Source organism: Giraffa tippelskirchi, chromosome 12 (assembly GCF_054371585.1).
Source record: "Giraffa tippelskirchi isolate mGirTip1 chromosome 12, T2T-mGirTip1v1.2.pri, whole genome shotgun sequence".
Taxonomy (NCBI): Eukaryota; Metazoa; Chordata; class Mammalia; order Artiodactyla; family Giraffidae; genus Giraffa; species Giraffa tippelskirchi.
This window is the reverse complement of record NC_137286.1, coordinates 144,976,556-145,001,739: the sequence shown is the minus strand read 5'-3', so window position 1 is coordinate 145,001,739 and position 25,184 is coordinate 144,976,556. Positions and strand designations below refer to the sequence as shown.

The window sequence follows — 25,184 nt, the reverse complement described above, 5'->3', positions numbered from 1 at the left end:
ACTTTAGGTTTTTCCAACTCTTCCTCAAATGCCAAGTTTCCTGCCTTTCACTGTCTTGGCTGTATTTCTCTTAAAGCCATGGACACTGTTATAACTTCCTGAAAAGTGTGGGCATTGATGATGGAACAAAGCCTTCCAGGTGGTGGTTGACCAACCACAACCAGAACTATCATCTCCATTTCCTGTGATTGGTGAAGATTGCTAGCAACTTCACTCATCGGGTGTCCTTTTCCCTGGAGACTCCTCTCACCAACCACAGCCTAGCCTTCTCTATTCTTACCCTGATCTTGTTGTCACGATCGATTCCTTCATTCAGTACAAATGTATTGATGTCCTCTAAGTATTCTGATGCACAGAGTGCATGCCAAGTCGCTTCAGTCATGTCCGACTCTTTTGCGACCCCATGGACTGTAGCCCACCAGGCTCCTCTGCCCATGGGGTTCTCCAGGCAAGAACACAGGAGTGGGTTTCCATGTCCTCCTCCAGGGGATCTTCCCAGGGATTGAGCCTGGGTCTCTTGCATTGCAGGCAGACTCATTACCACTGAGCCACCAGGGGTGCCTAACTACAAGGACAGAGCTGAGTGACTGTGCAGAGACCACGTGGCTGAAAATATTGGCTCTGGCCCCGAGGACAAGTGTTCTCATCCCTGATCCAGAAAAATAAGAGAGGAGTGAGGCGAAGAGGCCATTCAGAGGAAACCAGGCTGATGGAGGTGACTTGTGATCTTGGAGCCTTCTGTGCAGACACCTGGGGGAAGAACAGTTGAGGAAGAAAGAAAAAGCAAAGCCAAACAAACAGGAGGAGGGCAGCGAGAGGAGGGGGTCACACCGGTGCTGTCGAGCCTTCAGCAGGATGGTAAGGTGAGGCAGGGGCAGGTTGTCAGCGGAGAACTGGGGCCCTTTGGGGTCTGGTCCCAAAGCCAGGAGGTCGGGGCTGGGGTGGAGGCTCTTGCAGCAGGGATATGGGGCTCAGGCCGGAGGCCAGCGTGAAGGAGGGGAAGACACGGCCAGCCTGTGGATCTTATTGAGAGTCAGCATGACTTTCCTGCTGACCTGAGTGTGGGTGAGGGAGAGAAGAGTGGGTGATAAGACTATTTAAAAAAAGAAAAACTGTCCTAGGAAATAACCTTAAACTGAAAGAAAGGGGCAAGTGTAGTTCAAGGGATGCTTGCTCCCATTTTACCCTGGTTGCTTCACTTCTCGTCCCCCTCTTGGTGTGGGTCTATAGTGCCATATATATAAACTATATCGTTTGTGTTCTGAATCCCTGGAGCATAAGTTACTTTTGTATGGCCCTTTACTCCCAAATATATCAGTATATTTTCTAAGACTAGAGATATTCTCATAAATCAAAGAACTAATCTAATTTTTCTTGGTGGGGCCCACTATACCATGTACTTGCCAATCACGTGAGATGAAGGATGCATTGAGAAGTAGGAGTTACTCTTAGATGGCAGGAGGAAGCCGGCGGTTTAATTTTGTTTTTAACTTTTTATTTTATATTGGGGTATAACTGATTTCGGAGAAGGCAATGGCACCCCGCTCCAGTACTCTTGCCTGGAAAATCCCATGGATGGAGGAGCCTGGTAGGCTACAGTCCATGGGGTCGCACAGAGTCGGACACGACTGAAGCGACTTAGCAGCAGCAGCAGCATAACTGATTAACAGTATTGTGATAGTTTCAGGTGGACAGCAAAGGGACTTTATTATATGTATAAAGGGATACATATAGTGATCCTTTCTCCCCCAAACGCCCCTCCCATCCAGGCTGCCACCTACCAGAGCTCTCTGTGCTACACAGTAGGTCCTTGTTGTTTGTCCAACTTAAATACACCAGTGTGCACACGTCCATTTCAAACTCTCTAACTAGCCCTTTGGGGGGTTTAACTTTTGATGTGTGAAATTTGAATCATCTATTCCCACACTCAAGAAAATGTAAAATAGTTAACTGGACAAGAGTTCTGGGATTGTGGGAAAAATCTAGACTGATCTAGGGATGTTTTAAGGGACTGAGACCTGAGATAGTTTACCAAACAGTTCATTGTATCAGATTTTCTTCAGATCCTTTCTTCAGTTTGCTGTGTGTCCTAACTTTCAGATGATTACATTTGATGATAATACACGCTACCTCTCAAGTGTGTTGGTATTTATTATAGATTTTTACTTTTGGTATCTGTTGTGTATTTATTTTGGAAGAATTATGCAATCTAAGGGATCTTTCTATCTTTAATATTCCTATTTTTTGAATAGCATACATCAATTAAAGCATTCTTAAAGGTGACAAGAAAATCACAAAATGATCAAAAATGCTAAATTATTTGAAAAAGTCTTTAGAGGAGAGAAGAAGATATGCCTTAAATGTGACACCTGACAGCTAGGCACACTCTGTCAGCCTCCGGGACTGCTTCGGTCTTCTCTAAGTAGTACATAACTAACCTCAAAATCAGAAGGCTTCCTGTTACTGCGTTCCACCAGACCACGCAGAACTTGTCTTCATAAAACTTTCAGTTGAACAGCTGGGAAAAGTGAGGCAGGCTTGTTGAGTTGGTTAATCCATTTCAGAGGACATAAAAGAATTTTATCATTGATTATGGAGAATAAAGACCAGGGGTAAGATTCAATACATACACACTTACAACCAATTACTTTTAGGTTTTAATTTAATTTGGTTCGTTGCTTGAAGCCAAACTTTGTCCCAAACTAACGGACAGATTCTTTACTTGCGAAACTTTTAATTACTTAGGACTTCTCTCAGAAGAGAATCAAGCTCATGTTTTGCCTCTCATCATAATCCTTGGATAAAGGCAGGCAGGATCCTTTTGAGAGATGAAGCTTTTGAAGGAAAATGCATATGTAATTGGTTGTGTGGTTTGGAAGAGGAGGAAAGAGATTTGAAATTGGTGGGCCTCATTTAAGGTTTAAAATGCAAGTTTTAATCAAGCGCAGATCTTAAAGCATAAGGGTCACTGCCAGTGATTGGTTGTAAGGTAATTTAGACTGTATTTCAAGTGTGTTACATTATCTCTCAAGTTCCTCCTTTAGCCAGATTTAATGTTACAATGCAGGGGAAAGTATCAATTGAAACATGATACATACTGCAAAGATGTTCTTTTCTTTGTATAAAAATTGAAACGACATGCTGACCTATACTGATTTTAATTGCCTGTTTTCCCACTGAAATAAATGGAATACTTTCATAAAGTAATTATTTTATATAATGAGTTATTATCTCCAGAGCAGAAACTGAGTCATCTTTTGTGAATCAGCTAAGATACAATCATTTCCTTTCACGAGTCCACAATGCCATACACAAAGGATGACCTATTCATAGTTAAGTTAGTGTCATTTCAAGATTTATCTTCAAATAGTTGATTCATAAGGCTTAGGACATCATCTGGTCAATAGGTTTCATTTAATAAACATGCATTGACTACTTGCATTTCCACAACCCATGCTTGATGAGGATGATGAGAGCTTTGCCTAAAACGAATCCTGCAGCCCAGAGCAGAGGGTCTCAACTGGGGGTGATTGTTCAGGGTCGGGGGGCATTTGGCGCTGTCTGTAGACATGTTTGATTGTCAGGATTAGGGTAAGCATCTAGTGAGTAACAATCAGGGATGCTGTGGAAGGTCTCATAATGGGCTGGACCATCTTCCACCACAAAGGATTAACAAGTACAAAATGAAAATGGTGCCAAGATTGAGAAATCCTGGTCTAGAAGAGGCAAAACATGAACAGTTACAACTCAGTGAGCACCAAAATGGAGCTGTTGCTTTTACCGTGCCTTCACAGCTTAGAGGAGGCAGCGTTTGATCTTGGCAATGGTGGATTCAATCCCTGGGTCACGAAGATCCCCTGGGGAGGGGAATGGCTACGCACTCCAGTATTCTTGTCTGGAGAATTCCTTGGACTGAAGAGCCTGGTAGGCTGGAGTCCATGGGTTGCAAAGAGCTGGACATGACTGAACCACTAACCCACACATAGAGGGTAGAGGTGTGGTTATAAGTAAGACTTCCTGACAAAGTATCTTCTTATTCTAGGCTTACATGCTGAGTAGAAACTCACTTGACAGGTGAGGAGAGCTGAGTTTTCTAGTGGAGGAAACTTCATGTGCAGTCACAAAATCAAGAGACTAGGGAGGTGATTAGGTCATGGGAGCAAATCCTCATGAATGGGATTCATGTTCTTATAAAGACCCCAGAGAAGTCTCACTGTCCCCTGGTGTGTGAGGACACATGGAGAAGACAGGCATCTGTGGACAAGGAAGCAGGTCCTCACCAGACACTGAGTCTGCCAGCACGTTGGTCCCAGACTTCCAGGCTCCAGGACTGTAGGCGGCTTGTAAACAAGCGTCTCAGTCCACGGTGTCCTATGGTAGCAGCCTGAATAGGCTAAGGCAGTTGGAGTCCACTTAGAACCTTTTCAGGAAAGGTCCTTGTATTAGTGACAAAGATGCTGTGCTGAAGATGATAGACGTCAGCTTGCTTAGAGCCCATAGAGCTGGGCGATGCAGAGGTCACTGGTCATCTCCAAGAGGGCAGTTCTGAGGGTGATGGGGGGCATAGGTGGGATGACAGTGGGATAAGAAGGGTCTAGGGAGAGTGGAGATGTGAGTGGTGAGTGTGCTGCACTCTATAGGGATACATGCCTGAAAATGGAGAGAGAGCTAGAGGGGAAATAGCAATGCTTTAAGCTGGAATTGTGTGATGAGGTGGCCCAGTGGTTAAGGCGATGGACTCTTAATCCATTGTGCCATGCATGCGTAGGTTCGAATCCCATCCTCATCTGTTCGCTGAGTTCAGTTGGACATGAATTTGAGCAAACTCAAATGGTGACAGAGGAGCTGGTGGGCTACAGTCCATGGGGTGGCAAAGAGGTGGCATGACTTATCGACAGAACAACAACAAAGCTGGAATTTATGTGGGCAGGCTTATCTGCTGTGTGGGCAAGGCCAGTGGTGCTATCTCCTCTGATTTCTTTCCATAGCTGACATTGCTATTTTTGAGATTATAATTGTTAATTAAGACTGGATTGAGCCCTCTACCTCTGCTAGACACAATACGGAGATCCTGAAAGGATGTCGGCTTGATTGAAAACTTATTCAACATTTCAGCTTCGATGCAACGAAAGGAACATTCCTTTTGGATTAGATGCACCTCGGGTGGGAAAGTGGTTCATCCTCAGAGACAAGCGTTTGAGAAGTATGGGTGCAGTCTGTTTTTCGTAGAGGGACGTGAGGAGACAAAGACATAAGCTCTGAATTGTGCGGCAGGAGGCAAGATGGAGGGTACTTTTTCTTAAAAGTTGTTGCTGGTTTTAACAACAGAGTGAACAGAATGAAAAGCAGGAACCCATCCCAGAGAGGAACTTCCTGCTTGGCGGGTGGAAAGCTTTTAATTATAAATGTTTGGTTGGATGTGGGAATACTCTGATCAGAGTTTCTGCTGAAGCATCTTTATCTAAAATGAGAGAAATGGTTGCAGAGAGGGTGTTTCAGTAGGAGCCACGCTCAGCTGTCCAAAAGAATCCTATGGCTTTCTGTAATACAGTGATTTGTTATCCATCCTGTGATGTTATGCTTATTTGGTTCATTACATTTCTATTAATGTCCTTCCACTGACTTCCTAGATCCTAAATACGTAGTACCATGTTCTCCTTTTCCCAGTAACGCTTCATACTTAACAGCAGCCACGGAGGTGCTGGGTACATAACAGGCAGCCAAAAATGGTTTGAAATTGAACTGAAATATACACCCTGGAATACAGAATAAAAGAAGGGAGAAGCCATCTAGATATGATAAAATGAATGTACACATCTGGTATTTTTACTAGCTTAATTTAATTAAAAGCCTATAAAGCAAGCATCTATGGACAGTTTCAAATCTACTGTCATTAAAAGCTTCCAGAACATCGGTGTTCATTTATTGGGCGCCTTTTAAATACTCCGAAGGAAATAAATCCAGGCTTTAGGAGTGGACTCCATAACAACAGATCTAAAGAGTGACTCTTGCCTTGTACACAATCTCTCCTTGGCTGGTTCATCTGTAAAATGGGCAAAGCACAACCTGCTTCACAGGGATGATACAAAATGTAAATCAAAGTGAACACCTGTGCTCTTTCTAGTAGGAGGGATCAGGTTGCTTATTTTATAAAGTACTACAGAGAACGCTTTTCAGAGTGTTTACATCTTGATGCAGTGGAGCAGTGTTCCCCAACCTTTCTGGGCTCAGGGACCTATTTCGTGGAAGACAGGTTTTCCATGGGCCAAGGAGCGGGAATGGTTTTGGGCTTATTCAAGTGCATCACCTTTATTCTGCCCATTTTATTTCTTTTATTATTACATCAACTCCACCTCATATCATCAGGCATCCTGGAAGCTGCAAAGTGCTGCTAAAGGGATCATGGCAATTCATCACCGTCCTCGGTTGGAAAATAACTGTTTCCAAAAGTCACCTATGGTAATATTCTAAAGATGACTATTTAGATACATTTAATGTAATGACTTCATTATATTTGGTTCTCTTTAGAATTAGGTAGAACCATTTGAAATTATATTTATAGGTCAAAAAGTTGAGTATGGGCACCTTCATCTGGTTCAAACAAACAGAGCTACCTTCATCTAAAAAATACATTTCAAATTGTCACCTAAAAATAGAAATATTGGGCTTGTGTATGTCCTGCTGTGAGCCATTGGCCTGAATAGCATGCTTTCAACATGGAGGTAGGTATTTTTCCTAATACTTTGAAAGGCTTGACTGAAACAATGTTAAATTATTGTGTAATCCCTCCATAAACTGGGAAGTGATGGCAAGACTTTTTTTGAGTCAAAGTTAGAGCAGATGAACATATTTTAAAATACACAAGCAAGGCTACAGGCCCTGTTTAGTAAAGCTCATCAAAACCTACAGTGAAGTTTATTTGGAAGTTAGAAATGGCTTTTAGACTGCCTGTTTAGAAAAACCTGAAAAAAGCCTTATCTTAGGAGACACTGTCTCCTTTGAGAAGCACTATTATCTTTTCTTCATTAAATAGAACAAATCAAGTTCCAAATGCCATATTGAAGTTACTGTGTTTTTGTTGTCTTTTTTATTACAAGAAGAAAAGGGTCCTAGCCTTTCTCTTTGCCTTTGAGTGTTTTATGGAGGAAGTCAGGCATTATTTTGTTTATAATTAAAGACCATGTACTAAAGCACAATTTGAATAAGCAACTTTAATTAATCAAGGAACAAACCCCACAGCCTTCTACGCCCATGTCTCGGTTCCTAAGAATGAGAGAAAAGGGCTTTCTCCTTCCCTCCGCTTCTGGGGTTAGAAGCAGGTCAGGTCAGTAATTGGAGCTGGCTAGTCATCAGCTGGTTTGACCTGCTAGGCTAGAATTTTCTTTACTACGGTAAAGTGTAATCAGAAAACCAGATGTAGCTCCATCCTGAGAGGGAAGCATAATGAAAAGCAGGCAGTTCATTAATTTTTTTCCAAGCCTTTCAGATCTTCATTCAGCCATTTTGGGCTTGACTTTGCAGTGGACTGGACTACAGCGGGAAGCTTTATTTTATTGCTTCACAAGTCCGGAGATGGAGAAATTGAAATTCAAATGCTTGTGATGTCTCAAATCTTCCGGTTCCCTCAAAAGTTGGTAGCTAGTATGCGCTTTTTGCCTGAAAACAAGTGAGATTTCAAATAAGACTGTGAGGCTGCCAGTGACAGGCTTGGTTGGTCTGAGAAGAGCATCTCCCGAAGTCCCTATAGATGGTGTCTCAGTGATCGGAGATGGGAAACCCTGCCCTTTTGAACCAGTGAGGTGGGAGTCAGATACAGTTTGAACAAGCATATTCAGTAGAACTCTTGTTTCTATGACAAACTACCTCATTCTATGTTCATCTCCATACATCTATTTATCCTAGTTTCATCCTAAAGTTTTCCACACATTTCAAATGTCACTCATTAAAATTCATCTGTGTATCCTAGTTTTCATAAAAGAAGTCATCTAAGAGTTAATTTTTTAAGTCAATTTTTCATAGACACTGCCTTGTATGTCATGCCATTGGAATGTTTTTTTACGTAAACAGGTTAGGACTATTTTGCAAACATTAGCTATTCAAAAGCTCTCCCTCAAAGAATGAGAAGACTATTTATTGGAAGCATAAATGAAGAAAGAAAAGACTTCAATTTATGAAGCCATTAGTCTTGAGGGAGACATTTTAAAGACTACAATTAAGGAGAACGCCTCACCACAAACTGCTGGAGAGACTCTCCCTTCAACTTCTGAAGGGCTCCGTCACACGGGGTGAAAGGGTCAGCCCCAGGTTTTACCTCTAAGTCATTTCCAACGAAGCTGGGTCAGAAAACGATCTGAAGAAATCAAGATGCCTACGTAGCCTCCACATATGAGTCGAAACTGGAATTTGGCCTAGGATACAGAAGAGGAATCTGGGGTTCTTTAGTTTCTGATTGTGGTTTAGTGGAGGTGTTGAAGGAAGGACGTGAAGCCTGGTGGGATCTACCCTTTCATGTGGCTTGGACATGGTCTAAAGAATTGGTTGGGGCGGGGAGGGAGAGGCTAGACGAGCTAGAAGGGACCTGGAGCAGCAGCGGCCAAAGCGTGAATCCTCCACGTGGTCTCACGCAGATGTCGCAGATACTCAGTTACTGGAACACAGGAAGCGCAGTGGATGAGTCTGTTTATAGATCAAGGAGAAATCCACTTGCGGCTTCCCCGGCAGCTCAGTGGTAAAGAATCTGCCTGCCAGTGTAGGAGACGAGGGTTCGATCCCCGGGTGGAGACGATCCCCTGGAGGAGGGCGAGGCAACCCACTCCAGGATTCTTGCCTGGAGAATCCCATGGACAGAGGAGCATGGCAGGCTACAGTCTATGGGGTCACCAAGAACGGGACACGACTGAGCAACTAAACAACAACAACAGCAAAGATACCCACTTAGTTATCAGAATTCTGGAACCGCAGTGCACGAGTCTTATTTGTGAGGCTCTTTAACTCTCAGTCTGTCTTCTGTATCAGGAGTGGACCTGACACAAGACTTTGAAAGGGGGAGTGGTTAGGGCACCCCAACCATTTTGTTCTGTTGAATATATATTTATTTTTTTGGAAGTATAGTTGACTTACAATGTTATATTAGTTTCAGGTGTACAGCGAAGTGATTCAGTTACACATATATTTTTCATGTTCTTTTTCCATGATGGGTTATTACAATGTATTGAATACAGTTTCCTGTGCTGCACAGTAGGTGCTTGTATACCTAGTCCATATATAGGGGAGTGTGGCTATTGAACAACTACCCTTTTCTAGTTTGTCAGAAGTACCTTAAGGAAATAAAGGGACAAGGAAATAGTAAAACAGCAGTGAAAAAGGCCAAAACATTGAGATGAACGCTGGAGCACGATTCTCACTTTCCACCTATCTTTTCTAGGCTCTTCCCCAGTGATGAGTCATAGCTTTTCTTGGATTGGCCCTGGGAAGGATGATCATCACCTGACGTGTGTCTCTAACCAGCCAAGTAACTGTGTCCTTCCTCACAGAGGGTCCTCTCTCTCCCCTCTGCATCTGAGCCCCTAATGTTTACTACTCCTCTGCATCTTTCTTAACCCATCAAAAAGATGCCCATCGGGGGCACTATTCTGTCCAGGGCTCGCTTCCTAAGACAACTGCTAAGACCTGAAACTGATTTCAGCTGATGTGATACAAGTCAGATCCCTGGTTCAAATCTAACCCTAAAAAACTCAGAGAGAACTTCTGAAGCCTCTGTCAAAAAAAGGGTGAAAACTGCACAGAAACCCCTTTGCTCCTGCAATTCAGTCCTGCAGACATCTAACTTGAGCCACTAAAATATAAATTCCACATGGAATTAAATGCTTTTACATACCTGTGGACACATCTCCCTTCTTAATGCTCTCTTTTATCCCATTAACTATTTTATTCCCATTAACGAAAGCCCACTTTTTACAAGCACATGAAAAGCACGAGTAAGTCATATAAAAATTTTAACCTAAAAATGAGTATGCCATTTAATATAGAACTGAGGCCTCAAAAGATGGCAGATGTATAATCGGATATTAAAAACCGAAAAAGTACCCTCTGCCTCTTAGAGAAACACAAGCTGCTGAATCATGTTCAGCAAACCTCAGCAGGTCTATCCGATTTGCCTGTTTAAAAATGCTTCAAGGGGACTTGCTTGCTGAGCCAGGGGTAAAGAATTCTCCTGCCAATGCAGGGTATGCAGGTTTGACCCCTGGTCCAGGAAGTCCCCACGTGTCTCGGGGCAAATAAGCCTGTTTGCCGCAACTACTGAGCCTGCATGCCCCAGGAAAGACCCAGCACAGCTGAGAGAAGATAATTTTAAAAAATCTTTCACTTATCTTAAAACTGAATATTCTTATCTTTACGGCAAATACATGATAATTGCAGTCAGAGTCCACATAATATTCTCCTTAAGGATGTAAACTCATTCTTGTTTGTTCTTAAGTCTGTATCAGTGTGTAGGTTTAAAACCAGTGGTATCTTTGGGAAAGGATTTTCAGAGACTGAAAGGATGACCCAGTAAGGTATAAAGACAAAGGGAAAACCCGCAGTTCAATATGATAGTGGTATGTGACTGAATCTTAATTTCATGAGAATTAAAGCTTATGAAAAGACATTCTAAAATCTTATCCACAGGAAACACTGACAAAGTTCTTTGTTGTAATACTTATGTTTAGTAACTAAAAGGATAAACTTTTCAGCAAAGTACATAAATGTAAAATTCTCCTTTTAAATCCTGTGTATGGAAGAGCAAAGACAAGTCACAGTCAAATTAGAGAACTATTTCCTTTTAAGGGAGTGGATTTGGAAGTTGCTTTCTCTAACTGGAAATGTAGATTTTTTTAACTTTCATTTTCCCTCTAGAATAGTACTGGGGAATTGTTTTGACTTTACTTATGAATCAACATACATGCTGATGAGTCAGAAGAAATAGCGCTTGTCTCATTAGCATTTGAATGCAATTATTTTTCATAAAGTTATATAATCATATCTATAATTACATATTATATAATTTAGAGTTCTTAAAATAGAAGGGGGTATCATCACTGTCAAAAGAGAAGGTATACCCAAACTAAATGATAATTGGTTCCAATGTATGCAAAATAAGCATGGAAACCTAAAAGAAAAGCATTATAAGTGAACTGCAAAAGGCATCGTTGCCTATTTAAATAATAGTTTAGAAACTTTGAGGAAACAAACTGATCCTATTGAAGTTCTTCACCTTAGAAAGTGAAGTGAAACCCACTCAGTCGTGTCCGACTCTTTGCGACCCCATGGACTATACAGTCCATGGAATTCTCCAGGCCAGAATACTGGAGTGGGTAGCCTTTTCCTTCTCCAGGGGATCTTCCCAACCCAGGGATGGAACCCAGGTCTCCCACATTGCAGGCGGATTCTTTACCAGCTGAGTCACAAGGGAAGCCCCCTCCTTAGAAAGGAGACATTACAGCTTTATCTACTTAGCTGTTGTATGGTTTTTAGCTGTTAATACCTTGCTGAGTCAGGTGACTTAACATTTTTAATCATATTCCAACTGACCTCTGTCTCCATCCTCTCATCCCATCATCACCTACTCCTCAGGATGGTCTCCTAGGAACCCACAGGAGGGAGAATTTGGGAAGGGCTGACTCAGGTAACACTGAGGCTGCTCCCTGGGCCCTGGTCTTGGGTCAGGTCTAGGGAACCCCATGGAAGGGCAGGCTGGCTATTTGTTACTGAAGCAACAAGCTGATCAGTTCACTCTACCAACCTCAGTGTGCGATGTAGCTTAACAAATCACCAGTGGGAAAGCCTGTGTAAATATCATTGACTGGGTTGTCACATGTTTGCACTTGGATTTACTGAAACACAGATTTGGAAAGCATGACCTGGATTTGTCATAAATCTTGGGTTTATAGGAGTGGGTAAGACCAATATTTCTAATCTATCTTTTTGGCACAGAGCTACTACTCGGTTCAATATTGAATCCTATTTTAATGCTTCAAGGTGTCAACCTTTGGTTTTGCTGAGCAGGTAGGTATATGGAAATTATCCAAGGGAAGTGAGGCTACAAATGAATGAGTTGAAACTAGTCAATATATCATGCGTGTCTTTGTGGGTAGAATCTGAAGTTTTTCAAACAAAGCCTCAAAACTCATCCATGCAAATAAGTACTGTCCTTCAAATACCTTCCTTAAGATTTAGAATTTGTCTAATGACATTACTCACATCTTCTCTGGGAATTGCTTTCAGAGTCAGTTTATGAGCTGAATAACAATCCATCTATTTCTTTGTGGATGGCTCCTATTTCAACCAGAGCAGCATTCCACAGCTTGATCACTCACCCTCCTCACCACACTTGGCTCTGAACAGTCATTGTCTTTTTTCTCCTTCCAGAAATAAAGTGTGGAAATTGTCCACCATTGACCATATTCCAAAAAAAAAAAAAAATGACTTAGGAAAAGATTCAGCAGAAATTCCAAACATGGAAATACTTCTCTGTGATGACAGCATCATGGTCATGATCCTGCCCTGAAGTCACAAACTGCCTACAGGCCAGGAGTCGGGGAGCGAGTTCCCAAACACTCAGAGGGGAGAACTCCCAGGGGTGCGGGGTCCCATTGCGATCTAAACCAGTGCCTAGGAACCTGGCATGGCCAGCCATCAGACCTCAGCTCAGGAGTGCAGGGTGAGCGACCCCAACACTGATGCCATGATTGGAGACGGCCCAGTCCCTCAACTGGTATGAACAAGACGTGTGCTGGCAGAAACTATGGCTTGAGCTGCTAGTTCAGCCTGTAACACTACCTAATGCTTAAGTGCTGGCCTAGACCCACCTCCATGGAACCCTCCAGAAGGCATCCTGCAGAGAGACAGTCTCCAACTTTCCCTTCCTAACACTGGCTCTGCCTGAAGCGTCTGCAGTGGAGGGGACAGCACTGGCTTCTGTTACTGCTGTTTAGTTCCTAAATCATGTCTCTCTCTTTTGTGACCCCGTGGACTGTAGCCCGCCAGGATTCTCTGTCTATGGGATTTTCCAGGCAAGAATACTGGAGTGGGTAGCTGTTGCCTTCTCCAGGAGATCTTCTCAGAGATTGAACCACCTTTTAATGTCTTCTGCATTAAAAGCAGGCAGATTCTTTATCACTGAGCCACCTGAAAAGCCCCAGCATGGGCTTATCTTTGGTCATTACATTGAGGGTCAAGTCCTGGATCTAACTACCTAACTATCCAACTCTGAGGGCTTGGATAAGTCACTTACCTGCCTGAGCCCCAGGGCCTTAATCCGTGATACCACCAGATAGTCCAGACTTTTCCACTTTTATAACGTAGTGTTATACTCTCTGTACGACTGAGTACTTAATGGTTCTTCATATCATTTATTTCAAAAGCTCACATAGGAGGGGAAAAAACAAATTCTTAACTGAAACACAGCATCTCATACATCATTTACCTAAACAGTAAAATATCTAGAAAATGAGATCAACCTAGATTAGAAAAATAAAATTAGAGCAAGTTTACTGCTGATACAGTGTGGTAGAAATTTTAAATTTCATAGCTTGCTTTCATTTCTTTTCTAAATAAAGGGATTATGAGATAGAAATTTAGGTTATTGTTGTTGTTGTTGTTGAGTCACTCAGTCATGTCCCACTGTTTGCGACCCCATGGACTGCTGCACGCCAGGCTTCCCTGTCCTTTGCCATCTCCTGGAGCTTGCTCATACTCATGTCCATTGAGTCAGTGATGCCATCCAGCCATCTCCTCCCCTTCTCCTCCTGCCTTCTATCTTTCCCACCCTCAAGGACTTTTCCAATGAGTTGGCTCTTCGCGTCAGGTGGCTAAAGTACTGGAGCTTCAGCTTCAGCATCAGTCCTTCCGATGAACATTCAGGACTGATCTCCTTTAGGATGGACTGGTTGGATCTCTTTGCTGTCCAAGGGACTCTCAACAGTCTTCTCCAACACATAGTTGGAGACAAAATTGATTCCTAAAAGCTCACAGTGGTCTAAATGGGTTACAGGCACGTCTCATGTATGGATACTCAGGGCAGAAAAGCTTTCTCTTCAAAGTTTCAATCTTAAGCCTTTTATGGAGTTCACATTGTCGGCGGTCACACGTCATGTAGACGGGGGCTTCCTTTCTGAAATATGCCTGGACTGCACACTCTGACATGCTTGTAAACTAAATACAGGAACGGCGCTGCAGAAATAATGACTTCATGCCCGGCATCCGCGTCCTATTTCCACTGTTTAACCTCACACACATTGTTCTCATTTCCACTCTTCACAAGACATTTGTTCTTTTCACTGTTCTGTACTTTAAGTGGATGAGGTTCATCTGGTTTGCTGATGTTATGAAATATGGAATTCTCATATTAATGGTCCCGAAATCATATGGGAATACTTTGCACCGTGTCTGTGCCGCGATGCGGCACTACCTTGTACCGCACAGAATGAGTTAACATGGTGTTAAATTACCGCTTCCGGTGTCACTCGTGTTTCTGATTTTCTGAGGACCTTTGTCCTCCTGTGGGTGAAAATGCAACCATTCATGGTCATCCTCATCGAGCTTATGCAGAGTTTGACCTTTTACATAAAACTATGCGGATCAGTGTATTTGAGGCTTCAGGAGAGGGATGTTGAAAAGGGGTATCGGAGGATGTTAAATTATTACGTTTGATCAATCTAGTCAGGTCTCTTTTAAACCCATTGATATATTTTCACAGGAAATTGTCTGAGCCTTTTCAAATAGTGTCGGGGGACTTTTCTAGAATATTAACTTTGCCTAAGATAATGTGGGTCAGGGACCCTCTAAGTGCAAGCAAGCAGCTTATCTTGGTTAAATTATTTTAACCAACTGTAACCTAGTATCCTTCAAGATAACCACACCTTCATCTAGAAGCTAAATGGTAATTGACCTTATCTTTCTTATTAAAATCTTAACGCTTAGTAAAACATGCAGAGGCCAGGGCACTGGTTCTTAAACTTGAATGTGCACCCATGCCCGTGCAGGGCTCACTGAGACACACCAGCGTGTCCTGCCCTGGAGCTTGATTCAGCGGAAGGGGGTTGGGACCAAGGCTTTCCGTTTCTAACAAGTTCCCAGGTGGTGCTGATGCTGTGGACTGGGGATCATTCCTGAAAGCCCCTGGGATAACGCGGAAGGGAGAGAGAGAAGCCGAAGGGCAGGCTGATCATAGCTCTGAGGGTCACTTCCACACTCTTTTTCTTTAAGACTTTTTTTTTAATGTGGACCATTTTTAGTCTTTTTTATCGAATTTGTTGCAATACTGCTTCTGTTTCATGTTTTGGTTTTTTGGCCAGGAGGCTCATGGGGTCTTAGCTCCCCAATCAGGGCTCGAATCTGCACCCCCTGCATTTGAGGGCAAAGTCTTACCCGCTGGATTGCCAGGGACGGCCCTCACTTCTACTCTGGATGTAACTTAAAATAGGACTGATGATTCAAAAATGCCAGAACCTGCACTCGAATCTAAATCAGAACTTGAGGATACAGATCTGAAAGCTAAACAAGCCCTTGAGAATAGACTTTCCCTTCTATTCCCTTCCCAGTTATTCATACTCATGGTCCCTGAGCAGAGAATCCTCCTGAACCACAGACTCTTAGAACTGGAAAAAACAGAGCCACTGTCTTAGCAAACCTAATCAGAGCCAACAGCTGCTTCAAGGAAAGAATACAGCCTGGGATCCACACACAAGGCTTTGAACCTTGACTCCTGTCCTGAATGTCTTAAGTCTTCTGGCCTTAAGGGACATAACACACCCACTTTCCCTTAGAAAAGGAGGGAATAACCTTGTCCTTTAAATGTTTAGCTGCAGTGTCAAGATCTAACTAAGCCAAGTGTAGGTGTGCAAAATGACCACTGTGGCTTCCCTGGTTGCTCAGATGGTGAAGAATCTGCTTGCAATGCAGGACACCCAGGTTCGATCCCCGGGTGGGGGAAGATCCTCTGGAGAAGGGAATGGCACCCACTCTAATATTCTTGCCTGGAGAATCCCATGGACAGAGGAAGCTGGCAGTCTACAGTCCATAGGGTCCTAAAGAGTTGGACATGACCAAGTGACTGACATTTCACTTCAAAGCAATCTGTGGGACTTCTGAGCCTGTAGAATGGAGCTTTAAACTAGATTAAATTCATTTCTGTATTTGGAGTAAAGTGTTTCTGTTGAACAACTGAGTCTGATGGGCTGAGTCTCACATGGATATGTTATTAGTGTCCCTTGAAGAGAAGAATGGACACATGGGCATCACCAGATGGTCGACACTGAAATCAGATTGAATATATTCTTTGCAGCCAAAGATTGAGAAGCTCTATACAGTCAGCAAAAACAAGACTGGGAGCTGACTGTGGCTCGGATCATGAACTCCAAATTGCCAAATTCAGACTTAAATTGAAGAAAGTAGGGAAAACCACTAGACCATTCAGGTATGACCTAAATCAAATCCTTTACGACTGTACAGTGGAAATGACAAATAGATTCAAGGGATTAGATCTGATAGACAGAGTGCCTGAAGAACTGTGGACAGAGGTTCATGACATTACACAGGAGACAAGGATCAAGATCATCCCCGAGAAAAAGAAATGAAGAAAGGCAAAATGGTTGTCTGAAGAAGCCTTACAAATAGCTGAGAAAAGAAGAGAAGTGAAAGGCAAAGGAGAAAAGGAAACATATACCCATTTGAATGCAGAGTTCCAAAGAATAGCAAGGAGAGATAAGAAAGGCTTCCTCAGCAATCATTGCAAAGAAATAGAGGAAAACAATAGAATGGGAAAGACTAGAGATCTCTTCAAGAAAATTAGAGATACCAAGGGAACATTTCATGCAAAGATGGGCACAATAAAGGACAGAAATGGTATGGACCTAACAGAAGTAGAAGATATTAAGAAGAGGTGGCAAGAATACACAGAAGAGCTATACAAAAAAGATCTTCACAACCCAGATAATCACGATGGTGTGATCACTCACCTAGAGCCAGACATCCTGGAATGCAAAGTCAAGTAGGCATTAGGAAGCATCACTAAGAACAAAGCTAGTGGAGGTGATGGAATTCCAGTTGAGCCATTTTAAATCCTAAAAGATGATGCTCTGAAAGTGCTGCACTCAATATGCCAGCAAATTTGGAAAACTCAGCAGTGGCCACAGGACTGGAAAAGGTCAGTTTTCTTTCCAATCCCAAAGAAAGGCAACGCCAAAGAATGCTCAAACTACCGCACAATTGCACTCATCTCACACGCTAGTAAAGTAATGCTCAAAATTCTCCAAGCCAGGCTTCAGTAATACGTGAATGTTCAAACTGGATTTAGAAAAGGCAGAGGAACCAGAGATCATATTGCCAGCATCCATTGGATCATTGGAAAAGCAGAAGAGTTCCAGAAAAGCATCTATTTCTTTTCATTTACTATGCCAAAGATTTTAACTGTGTGGATTACAACAAACTCTGGAAAATTCTTCAAGATATGGGAATATCTTGAGAAATCTGTATGCAGATCAGAAAGCAACAGTTAGAACTGGACATGGAGCAACAGACTGGTCCCAAATCGGAAAAGGAGTACATCAAGGCTATATATTGTCACCCTGCTTATTTAACTTATATGCAGAGTATGTCATGAGAAATGCTGGGCTTGAAGAAGCACAAGCTGGAATCAAGATTACCAGGAGAAATATCAATAACCTCAGATATGCAGATGACACCACCCTTATGTCAGAAAGTGAAGAGGAACTAAAAAGCCTCTTGATGAAAGTGAAAGAGGAGAGTGACAAAGTTGGCTTAAAGCTCAACATTCAGAAAACTAAGATCATGGCATCCGGTCCCATCACTTCATGGCAAATATATGGGGAAACAGTGGAAGCAGTGAGAGACTTTATTTTTTTGGGCTCCAAAATCACTGCAGATGGTGAGTGCAGCCATGAAATTAAAAGGCTCATAATTAAAAATTATGACCAAACTAGACAGCTTATTAAGAAGCAGAGACATTACTTTGCCAACAAAGGTCCATCTAGTCAAAGCTATAGTTTTTCAAGTAGTCATGTATGGATGTGAGAGTTGGACTATAAAGAAAGCTGAATGCTGAAGAATTGATGCTTTTGATCTATGGTGTTGGAGAAGACTCTTGAGAGTCCCTTGGACAGCAAGGAGATCCAACCAGTCCATCCTAAAGGAAATCAGTCCTGAATATTCATTGGAAGGACTGATGCTGAAGCTGAAACTCCAATACTTTGGCCTCCTGATGTGAATAACTGACTCATTTGAAAAGACCCTGATGCGGGGAAAGATTGAAGGTGGGAGGAGAAGGGGATGACAGAGGATAAGATGGTTGGGTCGCATCACCAGCTCAATGGACATGAGTTTGAATAAACTCTGGGAGTTGGTGATGGACAGGAAGGTCTGGCGTGCTGCAGTCCATGGGGTCGCAAAGAGTCAGACATGACTGAGCGACTGAACTGAACTGAAGAGAAGAATACAGGCTGGGGAAATTTTGAGTGCTGAGGTCCACTGGTTAGTGTCCCAGGTGCGATGCTGATGGATGCGAGCATGGCTGAGTAGCCTCAAGTGTTGTGGTCCTAATGATCCTATGGGCAGGGACACCTTGGTGCCTCTTTGCCAAATGCCATGAAAAACTCAATTCTTCCAACTGCGTGGTTCTGAGTCTGTGTTTACAATAAAACATTCTGATCATGGTCTGGCTTCCCCCAATAGGTCTGCCAATTCGAAGTATTTTGGCTTCTGCATCAATAAATCCTCATAGCTAATGAGTAAGTTGCCTCATTACAGACAGCTGAACATACCAACCAACGGTGTCCCCATGCAGTAATCCTTGGTACCTCTGATTATAAGCTGGTTTTTCCTATAGCTTAACCATAGGGACAGAATGTACTGGTCCTGTTGGGTGTGTGTGGCAGTTTTATTCCTCTGAAATTATTAAATTGACATTCTTCTTGCTTTATGCTCTAGTCTAATGAGCTTGGAAAATGTGCTTCTGCCCCCAAGTTGCTGCTCGTAAAGCTGAGGGCCAGATCTCGGATGGAGGTGAATTCTCCGCATCCTGCAGACCCTGTGTGTGAGCCGGGCTGCTGGCCTGGGTCCTCGGCGGTCCAGATGCGAGCATGTGGAGAGAGTCAGCCTTCCGTTCTCTGTGCCTTCAGGCCACCGTTGTGGTACCAGCCACTGGATTCTCCTGGGAGGCTCCGATCGTGGGTCTAATGCCTGTTCTGACCGGGGATTTAATAAATGGCATAGTCTAACGCAGGCTTTGTTTCAAAATCTCATGGGAGAAGAAACCCATACTTAAGTCAGTAAAGGTTTCTGCCAACTTGTGATGGATCCTCAGAGCCCGTTTAAGTCGCGGGAGTTCACCACCATCCTTCTCCCTTCATCTACCAAAGCACCGCCTTTGCCTCCAGTGTTCCCGGACTCTCCACGTTCCGTCTCCTTCTCCTGGCCAGCAGGGTGGGCTTCATCAGCTTGGGTCCTGTTCAGTCACACAGGGTCCCAGTGTCGCCAGGACCCTGAGCATCACTTAACGCTCTGTCGGGTTTTGAGTTGTCGTAGTCTCTGCATGAGGGCTGCACAGAGCCCGGAGACGGCCACCTCTCTGCTGACGACTTCAAATCTGTACCTTGAGTCTGAAAGTCACCCCTACCCTCCAGATGACGTCTAGACAACGTCCCATTGCCCACCACCTGGGCAGTGACATTTCCACCCTGAAAGCATGCACTTCCTCCAACCCGAGAAGGTATTTCCTGACTCAGTGGAAGGAGCCCGCTCTTACTTAGAATTCAAATCGGAAATCTCGCGTGTTCCTCTTTCCTTCCACCTGGCGAGGCTTTGCCTCACGAGGTCAGATAATCCATCCTCCTAAGAAACCTGTGTGTGCCGTCTCTCTTCCCACCCCTGCTGTCTGTGTGTCTGTCTCCCAGGTGTGTCCTCCTTGGTGACTTGTTTGTGAGGGTCTGTTCCTCTCGTCCACAGCCTTTCAGAAAGGCACCTCTGGTAATATCCTTCTCCTGCTTAAGATACACGGGGCTTAAGTCCTCATCCTTTCCGGGGCACATGAAGACGTCCACTTGTAACTATTGCCTTTAATTACAGCTTAACTCCTTCACGTGGGTGTCTCAGTTCAAGCTAGACCAAACTAGGGGCACATTTCCTAGAATTTCTATGATTCCCATGCTCCCACCGGAGAAGGCAAAGGCAACCCACTCCAGTACTCTTGCCTGGAAAATCCCATGGATGGAGGAGCCTGGTAGACTATAGTCTATGGGATCGCAAAGGGTCGGACACGACTGAGTGACTTCACTTTCACTTTTTACTTTCATGCATTGGAGAAGGAAATGGCAACCCACTTCAGTGTTCTTGCCTGGAGAATCCCAGGGACAGTGGAGCCTGGTGGGCTGCCGTCTATGGGGTCGCACAGAGTCGGACATGACTGAAGCGACTTAGCAGCAGCAGCAGCATGCTCCCACGGTGGTTGAAATTAACCTGTGCCCATGGAGTGGGATGTCCATCTCCTGGTCAAGTTCATCATATGTTGTGTGTGTGTGTGTGTGTGTGTGTGTGTGTGTGTGTGTGTGTGTGTGCTTAGTCGCTCAGTCGTGTTGTACCCTCTGCAGCCCTGTGAACTGTAGCCCACCAGCTCCTCTGTCCATGGAATTTTTTTTTTTTTTTTGGAATTTTCCAGGCAAGAATACTGGAGTGGGTTGCCATTGCCTTCTCCAGGGGATCTTCCTGACCCAGGGATCGCATCCCAGGCTCTTGCATCTCCTGCATTGGCAGGCAGGTTCTTTACCACTAGCACCACCACAGTATGCTACAATTTTTTTTTTTTCAAGATGAAACTCTCCCTACAAAGCCACTTCTGATCTCTCCCTGGTGGTCAGTGATGCACCTTGTGCCTGGGCGCTTATAGCTCCATACTTATCATTTCACTGAGATGCTTCCCTCATTGAACTAAAATGTTCTTGCATTTTTTTTCTGACCACGCCATGCAGCATGTGGGATCTTAGTTCCCCAACCAGAGATCGAACCCTCACCCTTTGCATTGGAAGTACAGAGACTTTTTTCTTTAATTTTTTAAAATTTATTTAATTTATTTATTTGACTGTGTTGGGTCTCGGTTGTTGGACGCGGAATCTTCACTGTATCTTGTGGAATCTGTCATTGTGGCGCGCGGACTCTCTAGCTGTGTCCCGCGGGCTCCAGAGTGCATGGGGTTCACTGGTAGTGGCTCTGTATTATACACCTCTCACTCACAGTGGTGGTTTAGTCACTAAGTTGTGTCTCACTCTTGCAATCCCGTGGACTGTAGCCCGCCAGGCCCCTCTGTCAGAATGCTGAAGTGGGTTGCCACTTCCTTCTCCAAGGGATCCTCTCAACCCGAGTCTCCTGTGTCTCCTGCTTCATAGGCAGATTCTTTACCAACTGAGCCACTAAGGAAGCTTCTCACTTATATTGCACAGCAACTATGATTAAAAAAATAAATTTGCGAGTAGAGACCAGGGGCTGAAAGGTCAATGATATGAAAATGTTATAGCAATTCGAGTATGAGGAGAGGGCGTGGTTGGGGCTAGATGCAGGGCGGTGATGGGGAAAGAATGCCCAAGAAAACCAAGTGCAAAATGGCGGCCGGGCTCAAGATGAAGTCAACATATGCATTGAGGGGAAGGCCTTGGAAGTGTTCTTGGATGAGATGAGAAGGGGTTCCCTACCCCTGAGATGACCGACGCTGGTCATGGCTCTGTTAGATGTGATGAGTCGGGGTGACATGTGTGCCCTGCGTGGTGTGCTGACGGTTTAAGGTGGTCGGGGTGGGGGGTATGTGTGTGCAGAAGTCATCACCTAAAGAAGCGTGATGTTTCTTCAAAGAAGGAGTCTCATTTATAAATTCACATAAAGTCCATCTGTGCATTCTTTGAAATAAACATGATGTGTCCTTAGAGTGACTCTTGGTTCCTGAACTCAACTTAGGTAGAAAAGGCTTTATTTTCTATAAGACAATTTCAGAGCCCCTTCTTCCAGAGCTAGCAGAATGTGTTGACCTCAGAGTTTGATTCCTTCTCCCAACCTAGTCCATCCTAAAGGAAATCGACCCTTAATATTCACTGGAAGGACTGATGCTGAAGCTGAAGCTCCAATACTTTGGCCACCTGATATGAGGAACTGACTCATTGGAAAAGACCCTGACGCTGGGAAAGATTGAAAGTGGGAGGAGAAGGGGATGACAGAGGATGAGATGGTTGGATGGCATCACTGACTCGATGGACATGAGTTTGAGCAAGCTCCAGGAGATAGTGAAGGACAGGGAAGCCTGGCGTCCTGCAGTGCATGGGGGTCGCAAAGAGTGGGACACGACTGAGTGACTGAACAAGAAAACCCGCCTTTCCAGATCTGTATTAAAGGAGTTTGAGGAGGGTCCATGGGCAACCGTGTTTACATCAACTTCTGCCATCAGTCCTGAGGGTTGTGCCCACAGGACTCAGCAGTGGACGCTGGGCTCCCGCATCACATTTGGTTACTGAGCGCCTTCCCTGGTCTGCCTGTGCTGTGCTGTGTCTAAACAGTCCCCACCCGCCTGCCCCGGGCCCTTCAGATCTAGGCTTCTGCCTTTGACAAGAACTCAGAATTTCTAGAACCCTGTGTCAGCAGTTCCCCTCCAGCCAGCCAAGAGGATCTCCTTCCTCACTTTCTCTGTAGTTGCAAGGATATTTTGTCTACGTTGAGCGTTTGGTATTTTTAGAAAGAAAATGCTTGTTTTCTTGCTAGAGTATGAACTTGTGCAGCTCTTAAGAAAATCAGCTTAGCTCACACTATCAACTTGAGAGATGGGAAGAAAAGGAATTTGATGGAGAGGGATTAAAAACAAGGTCATCTAATTAAAAACTGAAAACCTCGACACAAACATTTTTCTCACATCTTCCAGGAAGCTGTATCATGCTTATCTTGTGACTTTGATTCCGTCTCCCCCAAACAATCCCGCTTCTCCCATTCAAATATTTGTTGAGCACTTCTTAGGTGCCAAGGGCTGTTCTAGATACTGCAAAGACTTTGAGAGAAAATCATGGCCCAAAGGGTTTACAGTGAGTTCTGAGAAGCAGTGATCAAGAGGGGATGGGCTGGTGGAAGTGGCCTGACTTCCGCTGTCAACACTTAGTCACTTAAGGGCCTTTAAAGTTTTTCTGAAGTTGAGCATCAAGCTGAGCCTGGTTTTCTTGTGATTTTCTTTCTTTCTTTTTTTTTTTTTAAACAGCTAATGAGATTTTTGAGCAGTATGATTACTGGGTAATAAAATTTTGAATTTGAAGAGAGGTCAGACCACAGACCACTTTTCAAAAGTCCTTCCCCTTTTTTTTTTCTGGTTCTGTATTAGAAAACTTCTGTGAAATAATAGCTAGGAAAATACTTCTTTGAGTCCGAGAGAATTGTCTTTGTGTTCTTTCTTCCTTTTTCTTTTTTTTTTTTTTACCCTGGGGGCCACCTACTTGAGTTTCCGTTTTGCAGTGTTTGCTAAGCGGTTATTGTTATGCATTGCTAATGCACCAAACACAGCTTTAAATAAAACAACAAGGAACCTCTGAAAGGCACTGAATACAAAAATAAGATATTCTGCAAGTACCCTTCATGTAGATTTGCTCTGCCGCTGAGGGAAACGGACTTTAAAATTAGATCATCTGCTTAGAAACTCTAAGAAGCCAAGTTCTTTCTCTCTCGCTCCTGAAATGGAGAAGTAAAAATCTAGGCCATTTGAATCCAGCAGGAGCGGGGCGGGGAGAGGACAGGCCTTGTAACTCAGAGTGACAGGCGGTCGGTCAGGGCAACAGGGAAGGAATCCCCACCCCAGGGTGTGTGTGGTTCACAGACAGAAGTGCGGCCCCAGCCTTCCAGGGGCAAAGTTTGCCCTTTCATCTTCTGCCGTTCCCCAGGCGCTGGCAAGGCACCACAAAAGAGGGTTTTCTCTTTTCTGTGTTTCAAGGGGGTCTTTTCCTCAATCCCTTTCCCTTCCTGCGCTCCTCCCACCGCCATTCAGCTGATCTGTACCCCTCTCTCCACGCCCCTGGTATGCCAAGGGTACCACTGAGATGCGCCCCTAAGCGCACCCTGGGGACAGCCCCAGATTCCAGGTTAGTTGCTCACATGTTTGGTGGGTCTGTCTCTAAACTCCAGGGAAGAACTTGCTAGAGTATGGGCAAGGTCCCCCGCTCCATACACTGCCTCAACCCCAGCAGAGACGGGGTCAAGGAGTGGGAACCTAGGGACCATTTGCTCCAGTCAGGCCCTCTTTCTACCTTCTCGGTGGAAGGGACTGCATTCTTTAGACAGAGACCCACTGACATGAGGTTTGTTGTTGTTTAGTCACTAAGTCGTGTCCAGCTCTTTGTGACCCCGTGGACTGAAGTCCACCAGGCTCCTCTGTCCATGGGGATTCTCCAGGCAAGTATACTGGAGTGGGTTGCCATTTCCTTCTCCAGGAAGGATCTTCCCAACCCAGGGATCGAACCTGGGTCTCCCGCAGTGCAAACAGACTCTTCACTATCTGAACCACCAGGGAAGTGGGTTAAATGAACACAAAAAGTTAGATCATTAAAAACTTCGGTTGGAACCACGCCTGACAAGAGTCCAAGGATACAGATCCTTGGCCATTGTCATCACTGCCAAGTTATCATTCTCAAGCGCCCGGGTTGCTTGAGATAAGCTTCAAGTGCATTGTCCAGTTTAAAAGGCATCACCAATTTAAAAAAAAAAAACCCTGGAACCTTTATTCCTTAATCATATCTCATCCCCGACACCTGATGTTATCTGCAGGCTGGGCTGCAAGCAGAAGGTGCCCTCTGTACCCTCACCTTGGCTGCCCCCTCCCCCGGCCCAGCCCCTCCTCCCAGCGGTCTGGCGGCCTTGTTCCCTGTCACAGCCGGCCAGAATGTAAAATGATGAAAATTAATGCTATTATTAAAGGATTTTTCAATTAAATGTGCAGTTTAGAGCCAGATGCTGCTCTCTTAAAGGAAGAGAAGTTTAAGTAAAAAAGTCTGACAGATATTCGTTCCATCTAGTGTGGCAGAATTTATAGTAGATTACAGTCTTTGATTTCTGCGGGCTGGGGTTGTCAGGTCCACTTGCAAATGGGCTGTGGGAAAGAGTTGCACTTTTGCAATTTGAAA

At 44.1% G+C, this 25,184-nt stretch overlaps 1 long non-coding RNA gene and 1 other non-coding gene across 2 annotated transcripts in view; both read left to right on the top strand.

The window, feature by feature from the left end:
• The window catches only part of LOC145529126 (uncharacterized), a 125,792-nt gene that overhangs the window by 22,241 nt on the left and 78,367 nt on the right, over nt 1-25,184 (top strand). The gene's annotated exons all lie outside the window — the stretch shown is intronic.
• TRNAK-CUU (transfer RNA lysine (anticodon CUU)) lies at nt 4,708-4,789 on the top strand. The gene has a single exon. It is a non-coding gene; the product is annotated as a tRNA-Lys (tRNA).